Source organism: Oncorhynchus tshawytscha, linkage group LG02, assembly GCF_018296145.1.
Source record: "Oncorhynchus tshawytscha isolate Ot180627B linkage group LG02, Otsh_v2.0, whole genome shotgun sequence".
NCBI lineage: Eukaryota > Metazoa > Chordata > Actinopteri > Salmoniformes > Salmonidae > Oncorhynchus > Oncorhynchus tshawytscha.
In genome coordinates, this window is record NC_056430.1 from 51,641,769 (window position 1) to 51,652,528 (window position 10,760).

A 10,760-nucleotide genomic window follows, 5' to 3' on the forward strand; every position below is an offset into this window, starting at 1 on the left:
CGCTGGAGGATCGTTTCATTTGCTGTTGAGTTAAGTTTTGTTTCTGTCATTCTGGGTGTTGGCATCATGGAGTTACTCCAGTCTAAAAGCAGTGGTTCTCAATTGGTTTTTACCTTGGGGACCCAAATTGAACCAGGTTGTCTCAGTCGCGACCCAATATTCAAATCCGAATTATTTTTTGTTGTTGTTAAAATGCAATCTGGAAAAGGGTTTTTAATGCTATATTGATCATACATATAGCAATTATATGGCAAGGGAACACGATTCCCACCTTTATCATTGTCAATAATAACAATTTGACCATATTCTTGATGAAGAATATTAATAAGCTCACTGGTCTGGGACAACAAAATCTGCTAAATAGCACGGCTAATACAGTAGCTATATATTAAACATACTGTGATTGAAGAAAAATAGCTCAGATTAAATTACAAAAAAATGTAGGTTCATTGTTATTTCTACACACTTTCTAACAGGTTTGTCGCCCCTAAAATAAAATCTACAAAATGTAATTTTTTTTTACTCAGAAACCCACGACCCATTCAAAACATCCCAGGACCCAAATTTGGTCGCAACCCACCAGTTGAGAATTGCTGGTCTAAAGCGTCGATGATATCACATTTAACATACAGTACTTTTTTGAGATTGGCCGCTTCGTGTTCGTGGGCGTGAACCTATTCAAGTAAGTAAATAAAATACATTTTAAATTAAAAAAACAAAACAATGTATTACTAGCTAGCTACAGCAGGCCACTGTGTGTAGGCTAATGAGCTGCTAGCTAGCCAAATGTACATACTATAGCTAAGTGGAAAATCATCAGCTAGCTGGAACACTGAAATCAAAGAACGGTACAGACCACAATACTCAGGTATCCTAACCATAATAAAAAAAACTAGGCATATCCGAAGGGCGTGCTTAGATGAACAGAAGCAGAAATTGGCTAATGCATTAGAAAAGAGTCAAACGTGAAACCAGGAATTAGAGGGAGTGCTTGAGGATAGACAAAAGCAAATAAAACAACTCATGGTTGAGCTTCAACAGTATTAAAGTACCTGTGGAGGAGTACATGCCACTCCTCCACCGTTCACCCCAGGCTACAAAGTGAAACAGGTCACATCATTATATCCTTCTCTTAAAGAGGAAAAAGAGCAATATGGGTTGCAAAAGGCAGAGAGAGGAATGCTGCTGAGTCTGAGGGCAGTACGGGCGATAGAAATGGTTTTGCATAACACTTCGTTCACAGTTGGTCAAAAAGTACAGCAGATGTTCCACACGCTGTAGCAACCATCGTTAACAGCACGAAAGCACAATGTATTACTAGTGCGAGATGACAAAATGGGAGTTAACGTTAAATGGGGAAAGTCTGAATCCTGTAGCCTGGGGCGGCAGGGTAGCCTAGTGGTTAGAGTGTTGGACTAGTTATCGGAAGGTTGCAAGTTCAAACCCCTGAGCTGACAAGGTACAAATCTGTCGTTCTGCCCCTGAACAGGCAGTTAACCCACTGTTCCTAGGCCGTCATTGAAAATAAGAATTTGTTCTTAACTGACTTGCCTAGTAAAATAAAATAAATAAATAATCCTGTTTCCTGGGGAGGGAGAATCGCATGTATTTTACCCAAACCATATTACGCCAAAGCTGCTGCCTGTTTAGCAAGAAACAGAATTGGAAACTGGCAAGTATTGTACACAGACTACTCTAGTTCCATGACCACAAAAGGGAAGAGGGTGACGGGATATTCTGTGTGTGACGACGGGGGAGTAGTGTAGGCTGGCTAGCTGCCAGCTTCTGTGTCAGCCCAAGGGGCAGAGTTATATGCTTTGGCAGAGGCTTGTAGGTTGTAAGAAGGGGAGAGTGTGACCTAATATACAGAATCTCGTTATGCATTTGGGGTACATTGTGGTCACAACAGGGCATGTTAAAGGTGACAGGAACACTGTAGTGGAAATTTCCTGTATTTACCAAATCATGAGAGCAAACCACCACACAAGTCAGAGTTATCATAAAGTCCATCTTTAATTATTATGAGCTCCATCACAACCCTGTGACTCTCAGATCAATTCAGTGTCTATAAATGAATTCTCTGAGAGTGTCAACATAATGGCAACTGAGATCCTTTATAGCAAAGATCCACCCCCCTAGTCGACATGACAAATAACAGATCTTAAGAACATTATACAAAGAAAGATTTTTCTTGAGAGAGATTTTTCTGTCCCATCGCCAGACAGTATTTAGCTATACATTATCGTTCAGTTTTGTCTCCTAAACGAAGCTCTTATCTCGCTCTTGGTACCACACAGGACCAAAAACAAAACCTCACCCACTAGCATATATCAAATACACCCCCTCCTGGAGAAGATCACAGAGAGACAGTGACTGGCACACAGACATTGTGGAGCCAAGAGTTAATTGGTTCACCCTCAATCATCCCTTCACATGGTTTAAAAGACATGTTTACATATGAAGACAAGCTTGACCTCTCCCCTCTCTGCGGCCCAAGTAACTGAACCCTGACAGAGAACAGATAACTGCAAACGGCCAACAGTATTATCCAAAAGAAGACATTCTAATGACAAATATCTCACATAAGCATGCAATAAAATGAATAAAACATTTTATTTTTAAATGTTACCTAAGGAATTCTGATTCTGCTACGACAACACCAATCACAATGGACATAGAAGTAGAAGCATTATTAGAAGTGTGTCTATTACCCAGTAAATTAGCAGTAGTGAAATGTGACGTTCATACGAGTCGTACAGATAAAAGAAACAGAAGAGTAAAGGCTGTTATAGCAGATAAGGAGAGACCAACTCCATATTAATGCCCATGATGTTGGAATGAGGTGTTTGACGGACAGGTGTCCACATACTTTTTGTCATGTGGTGTAGATAAGTACAAGTTAGAGCAGGTTGTGGGAGGAAATTATGAAAAGATTCTCCAGTTCTAGTCCCTGGAGAGTAAAACTATGAAGACAGACAGAGAGATAATAGTCAGGGTTGTCTAATTGTAATATAATGTTCAGGGATTTTTTTATCAATAATGACTAATTATGTATACATTTCAATCAGGACTGACTAATCAAAATACTATTATGTTACTGTATAGATGTAAAAATTATCGTAAATTATCTAAACCGGTGAGGGACGATGTAGGAAGGATTGTGAACTATACTGCCATTGTACCGGAGTGGAGGAGGGACGGGACAGTTTGAAACCTAATGGCGTCATTTTCAGTTTATAACCTGTTGTAAATTGTATCATGTTATGTACTCTCGAGAATAAACGCTATTGCTTGATTTTGAGACTGGTCTCCGCCCATTTTATGCAAATAAGTATCTTACAAATCCTTAGAAATGGGCTGAGTGTATTAATTGAATTGGGTAATAAACATATAGCAATTTCATTCCTCTGACATATAATGAAGCCTGTTTCTTTGTGATATCTGTCCTCATACATGGAGAGCTGCAAAAGACTGTCTACTGTGAGAGAAAAGTGATGTATTTACCTGATTTGTTTGATATTAATAGTTATCAATTAATACTTCAGTAATAGTAAAACCTTTCTGTTCTGCTAATGCTGTGTTTTTATGGTCTCCACTCTACTTCCCTGCAGCTAATCTGGGCATATGGTAACTAGAGATGGCTTGAGCTGACAAATCAGTTAAAGACTGCATTACATAGACAAGATGTGGTGGGTGTAACCGAGATAGATGTTTTAAAATTAGTATTTTTTATTTAACTTTTATTTAACCAGGTAGGCTAGTTGAGAACAAGTTCTCATTTACAACTGCGACCTGGCCAAGATAAAGCAAAGCATTACGACAAAAACAACAACAGAGTTACACATAAACAAACGTACAGTCAATAACACAATAGAAACATCTACAGTGGGGCAGCCACCAATTGTGCAAGTTCTCCCACTTAAAAAGATGACAGAGGCCTGTAATTTTCATCATAGGTACACTTCAACTATGACAGACAAAAGGAGAAGAAAAAAAATCCAGAAAATCACATTGTAGGATTTTTAATGAATTTTTTTGCAAATTATGGTGGAAAAATAGTATTTGGTCACCTACAAACAAGCAAGATTTCTGGCTCTCACAGACCTGTAACTTCTTCTTTAAGAGGCTCCTCTGTCCTCCACTCGTTACCTGTATTAATGGCACCTGTTTGAACTTGTTATCAGTATAAAAGACACCTGTCCACAACCTCAAACAGTCACACTCCAAACTCCACTATGGCCAAGACCAAAGAGCTGTCAAAGGACACCAGAAACAAAATTGTTGACCTGCACCAGGCTGGGAAGACTGCATCTGCAATAGGTAAGCAGCTTGGTTTGAAGAAATCAACTGTGAGAGCAATTATTAGGAAATGGAAGACATACAAGACCACTGATAATCTCCCTCGATCTGGGGCTCCACGCAAGATCTCACCCCGTGGGGTCAAAATGATCACAAGAACGGTGAGCAAAAATCCCAGAACCACACGGGGGGACCTAGTGAATGACCTACAGATAGCTGGGACCAAAGTAACAAAGCCTACCATCAGCAAAGGCATTGAATATGAAACGTGGCTGGGTCTTTCAGCATGACAATGATCCCAAACACACCGCCCGGGCAACGAAGGAGTGGCTTTGTAAGAAGCATTTCAAGGTCCTGGAGTGGCCTAGCCAGTCTCCAGATCTCAACCCCATAGAAAATCTTTGGAGGGAGTTGAAAGTCCGTGTTGCCCATGTAACAGTATAACTTTAGACCGTCCCCTAGGGGAACTACTACTTCAAGGTCTCAGAGCAAGTGACGTCACCGATTGAAACGCTATTTAGCGCGAACCACCGCTAACTAAGCTAGCGTTTCACATCCGTTACACCCAGCAACAGTCCCAAAACATCACTGCTCTAGAGGAGATCTGCATGGAGGAATGGGCCAAAATACCAGCAACAGTGTGTGAAAACCTTGTGAAGACTTACAGAAAACGTTTGACCTCTGTCATTGCCAACAAAGGGTATATAACAAAGTATTGAGATAAACTTTTGTTAATGACCAAATACTTATTTTCCACCATAATTTGCAAATCAATTCATAAAAAAATGCTACATTGTGATTTTCTGGATTTTCTTTCTCATTTTGTCTGTCATAGTTGAAGTGTACCTATGATGAAAATTACAGGCATCTCTCATCTTTTTAAGTGGGAGAACTTGCTCAATTGGTGGCTGACTAAATATTTTTTTTCCTCTCAAGGTCTGTCAGATTGGATGGGGAGCGTTGCTGCACAGTTATTTTTAGGTTGTCTTGTTGGATTGTGAACCTTCACCCAGTCTGATGTCCTGAGCATTTTGGAGCAGGTTTGCATCAATAATCTCTCTATTCTTTGCTCTGTTCATCTTTCCCTCGACCCTGACTAGTCTCCCAGTCCCTGCTCCTGAAAAACCTCCCCCCACATATGCTGTCACCACCATACTTCACTGTAGGGATGGTACCAGGTTTCCTCCAGAAGTGATGCTTGGTATTGAGGACAAAGAGTTCAATTTTGGTTTCATCAGATCAGAAAATCTTGTTTCTCATGTTCTGAGAGTCCTTTAGGTACCTTTTGGCAAACTCCAAGTGTGCTGTCATGTGCCTTTTACTGAGGATTTGCTTCCGTCTGGCCACTCTACCGTAAAGGCCTGATTGGTGGAGTGCTGCAGAGATGGTTGTAATTCTGGAAAGTTCTCCAATCTCCACAGAGGAACTCTGGAGCTCTGTCAGAGTGACCATCGGGTTCTTGGTCATCTCACTGACCAAGGCCCTTCTCCCCCGATTGCTTCGTTTGGCCGGGCAGCCAGCTCTAGGAAAAGATGTGGTGGTTCCAAACTTCTTCCACTTAAGAATGATGGAGGCCACTGTGTTCTTGGGGACCTTCAATGCTGTATAACTGTTTTGGTACCCTTCCCCAAATCTGTTTCTCTACACAATGCTGTCGCGGAGCTCTACGGACAATTCCTTCGACCTCTTGGCTTGGTTTGTTTCTCTGACATGCACTATCAACTGTAACCTTCTATAGACAGGTGTGTGCCTTTCCAAATCATGTCCAATCAATAGAATTTACCACAGGTGAACTCCATTCAAGTTGTAGAATCATCTCAAAGATGATCAACGGAGACAGGATGCACCTGAGCTCAATTTCAAGTCTCATAGCAAAGGGTCTGAATAGTTATGTAAATTTGGTATTTCAGTTTTGTTTTTCAATACATTTGCAAAAAAAGATGTTGCTTTGTCATCATGGGGTACTGTGTGAGGAAAAAAATGTAATGTAATACATTTTACAATAAGGCTGTAACGTAACAAAATGTGAAGGGCTCTGAATACTTTCCAAATGCACTGTATGCCATGGGTTGTGTACAAATGTATTACAACTGTAGCACGCCAATCCTGCTCCTGGAGGAATGCGGGTGTTCAGGCTTCTGTTGCAGCCCAGAACTAACACACCTGAATCAACTCATCAAACCTAATGAGTTGATAATAATGTGTTTTATTACTAGTCTGTAATAGAAGTCTGCTCACCCAGTTTTACATTTTTAGTTAACCCTTATTTTCCAAGGTAAGTTGTCTGAGAACACCTTCTCATTTACAGCAACGGCCTGTGGTATAGATACATGGGAGAGGAGGGGGGATTAATGAGCCAATTCTAAGCTGGGGATGATTAGGTGACCGGGATAGTATGAGGGCCAGATTGGGAATTTAGCCAGGACACTGGGGTTAACACCCCTACTCTTACAATAAATGCCCTGGGATCTTTAGTGACCACAGAGAGTCAGGACACCCGTTTAACATCCCATCCAAAAGACAGCATCCTACACAGGGCAATGTCCCCAATCACTGCCTTAGGACATTGGGATATTTTTATTTCTTAGACCAGAGTACAGGGTGCCTCCTACTGTTCCTCCAACAACACTTCCAGCAGCATCTGGTCTCCCATCCAGGGACCAACCAGGACCAACCCTACTTGGCTTCAGAAGCAAGTCAGCAGTGGGATGCAGGGTGGTATGCTGCTAGATCAGGGAGTGGAGCAAGGTTGGCCACCTTTGGTATGGACAAGTTTTGGTTCACCCAAAATTATGCTTTAGTAATAATAGCCTACTTACAAAGATGTCTAACATTTACAAACAAGTTAGCTTATTTGTACATTTTCAATTTATATGTTGATTCATTAAATGTTTATTCATTGAAGTGAAGTGTTTAAACTTGTTTTAATTGTTAACCGAAAAATATTATTCCAGATTTTATTTTACTAGGCAAGTCAGTTAAGAACAAATTCTTATTTTCAATGATAGCCTAGGAACAGTGGGTTAACTGCCTGTTCAGGGGCAGAACGACAGATTTGTACCTTGTCAGCTAGGGGATTTGAACTTGCAACATTTCGGTTACTCGTCCAACTCTCTAACCACTAGGCTTCCCTGCCGCCCCACCCGTTTAACATCCCATCCAAAAGACATCGTCCTACACAGGGCAATGTCCCGATTAACTAGTGTCCATGTTCATTAATTGCAAATCACAATTCTGCAATAAAAGGGGATCTGTCTCTAATTTGACTGATTCTGTGTTGATTTCTAAAATGAACATTAACGTTTTATCCAGTTGTGAGCTCTCCAATTTGTTTTATTTGATTGTCACTCTGTCTTAGGATATCAGCCATGTGAACCTAGTTTGCAATTTATCATAATGGCATGCATCCCCATTGCAGCCATAGACCTACAGTAGGATGGCAATGCTCGTCTAACAGGCATGTGCAATGTGCACTTTGTCATTGTACATCTGAAGCAGAGAATAGCTAGCTATATGTCCTCAATATAAAATGATACCAATAGATAATGTGATGCTAAACCAGATTTTCCATTTCTACAAGATTTCTCTGACATATTCCATTGCTTAGTGCAAATCCAACCCTTGTATTCTAGGTACAGTACTCTACATGAAAATAAGGAGCTGACCATTTGTAGGCTAATTTAAAAAATGCACAAAAATTAAAAAATAATGAGGCATGGGGAGTGTTGTAATTCTATGTATTTGCTGAGAATGATTTTAGAACACAGAGACAAAATCAAAAGGTCAATGGCATGGAGGAGGATTGCAGAGATTGTTAGTGTTGAGGCTGGGTGAAGAGAGATTTTCACAACAATGTTTGCAAATCAAAGCCACAATTTCCTTTACCCAAAGTACCCATTCATGTGCATTTTACATGTAGGCCTATGTATTTTACAGGAAGTGAGCTATAATCATCAATGTCATGACACAGTATAATGAAATAGCCATAAACTATAATATATGACAATCATGATGTTAAGATATATAGCAGATATATACAGATATAGCCCTTGGTTCTCCCCAGACCTGACTGCCCTTAACCAACACAAAAACATCCTATGGCGTTCTGCATTAGCATCGAACAGCCCCCATGATATGCAGCTGTTCAGGGAAGCTAGAAACCATTATACACAGGCAGTTAGAAAAGCCAAGGCTAGATTTTTCAAGCAGACATTTGTTTCCCGCAACACTAACTCAAAACAGTTCTGGGACACTGTAAAGTGTCTTGCCTCGCCTGGTTCACCAACTACTTCTCTGATAGAGTTCAGTGTGTCAAATCGGAGGGTCTGCTGTCCGGACCTCTGGCAGTCTCTATGGGGGTGCCACAGGGTACAATTCTTGGACCGACTTTCTTCTCTGTATACATCAATGATGTCGCTCTTGCTGATGGTGAGTCTCTGATCCACCTCTACGCAGACGACACCATTCTGTATACTTCTGGCCCTTCTTTGGACACTGTGTTAACAACCCTCCAGGCAAGCTTCAATGCCATACAACTCTCCTTCCGTGGCCTCCAATTGCTCTTAAATACAAGTAAAACTAAATGCATGCTCTTCAACCGATCGCAGCCTGCACCTGCCCGCCTGTCCAACATCACTACTCTGGACGGCTCTGACTTATATGGCTTCCTATTTCGCAACAAAGCATCCTTCACTCATGCTGCCAAACATGCCCTTGTAAAGCTGACCATCCTACCAATCCTCGACTTCGGCGATGTCATTTACAAAGTGGCTTCCAATACCCTACTTAGCAAATTGGATGCCGTCTATCACAGTGCAATCCGTTTTGTCACCAATGCCTCATATACTACCCACGATTGCGACCTGTACGCTCTCGTTGGCTGGCCCTCGCTTCATACTCGTCGCCAAACTCACTGGCTCCATGTCATCTACAAGACCCTGCTAGGTAAAGTCCCCCCTTATCTCAGCTCGCTGGTCACCATAGCATCACCCACCTGTAGCACGCGCTCCAGCAGGTATATCTCTCTGGTCACCCCCAAAACCAATTCTTTCTTTGGCCTCCTTCCAGTTCTCTGCTGCCAATGACTGGAACGAACTACAAAAATCTCTGAAACTGGAAACACTTATCTCCCTCACTAGCTTTAAGCACCAACTGTCAGAGCAGCTCACAGATTACTGCACCTGTACATAGCCCACCTATAATTTAGCCCAAACAACTACCTCTTTCCCTACTGTATTTATTTTATTTATTTATTTATTCTGCTCCTTTGCACCCCATTATTTTTATTTCTACTTTGCACATTCTTCCACTGCAAATCTACCATTCCAGTGTTTTACTTGCTATATTGTATTTACTTTGCCACCATGGCCTTTTTTTTGCCTTTACTTCCCTTATCTCACCTCATTTGCTCACATCGTATATAGACTTGTTTATACTGTATTATTGACTGTATGTTTGTTTTACTCCATGTGTAACTCTGTGTCGTTGTATGTGTCGAACTGCTTTGCTTTATCTTGGCCAGGTCGCAATTGTAAATGAGAACTTGTTCTCAATTTGCCTACCTGGTTAAATAAAGATGAAATATATATATTTTTAAAGATACCATAATCCAATACCATCTTACATGGGAAATTAATGCTTGCTGTGTCATTTACAATGTTATAATAATTGTAATGCATCTGGTGTAGATGAGTCAGGCGCAGGACAGCAGATATGAGTAATGTACACAATTTTACTCAACAATAATCACAATGCACGTCAAATAAATCCAAGGACACAATAACGGACCGCAATACAATAAACAATCACTCACAAACACACATGGGGGAACAGAGGGTTAAATAATGAACAAGTAATTGGGGGATTGAAACCAGGTGTGTAAGACAAGGACAAAACAAATGGAAAATGAAAAGTGGATCGGCGATGGCTAGTAGGCCGGTGACGCCGAACGCCGCCCGAACAAGGAGAGGGACTGACTTCGGCGGAAGTCGTGACAACAATGAAAAAGTGTGACATTATAAGGTAAGCTATGCTAAGATGGTTTGTTCTTGATCCTATTGTTTCATCATCTTGGTGAACAACAAACAATGACCAATTCAAGTTACTCATTACATGTATCTATCCTTATACAAAGCCAACAGTATGTAATTTTAGTGTATTTGATCAATCAGTTACAGGATATGACCCGTCTCTGAGTCATGTCCAATTCTTAACGTCCAGATAACCTCTGACCTCTAGGCCCTACCCTGACCAGACTCTCTTACTGTCAGCATCACGTGTGTCAGGGAGAAGGTACCATCCTCAGGGGAGAGGGGTCCTTTATAGTTGGGTGATGTTGGAGTTGCCAAGGATGAGGATGTGTCGCGTCGGGTTGACTCTCCACTCGGGTTTGTAGCATTGACCTAAGCCCTCCCCCTCTCAATTTTCTCTTCTGTTGTGGCATATCATACAAAGGGAGTAAG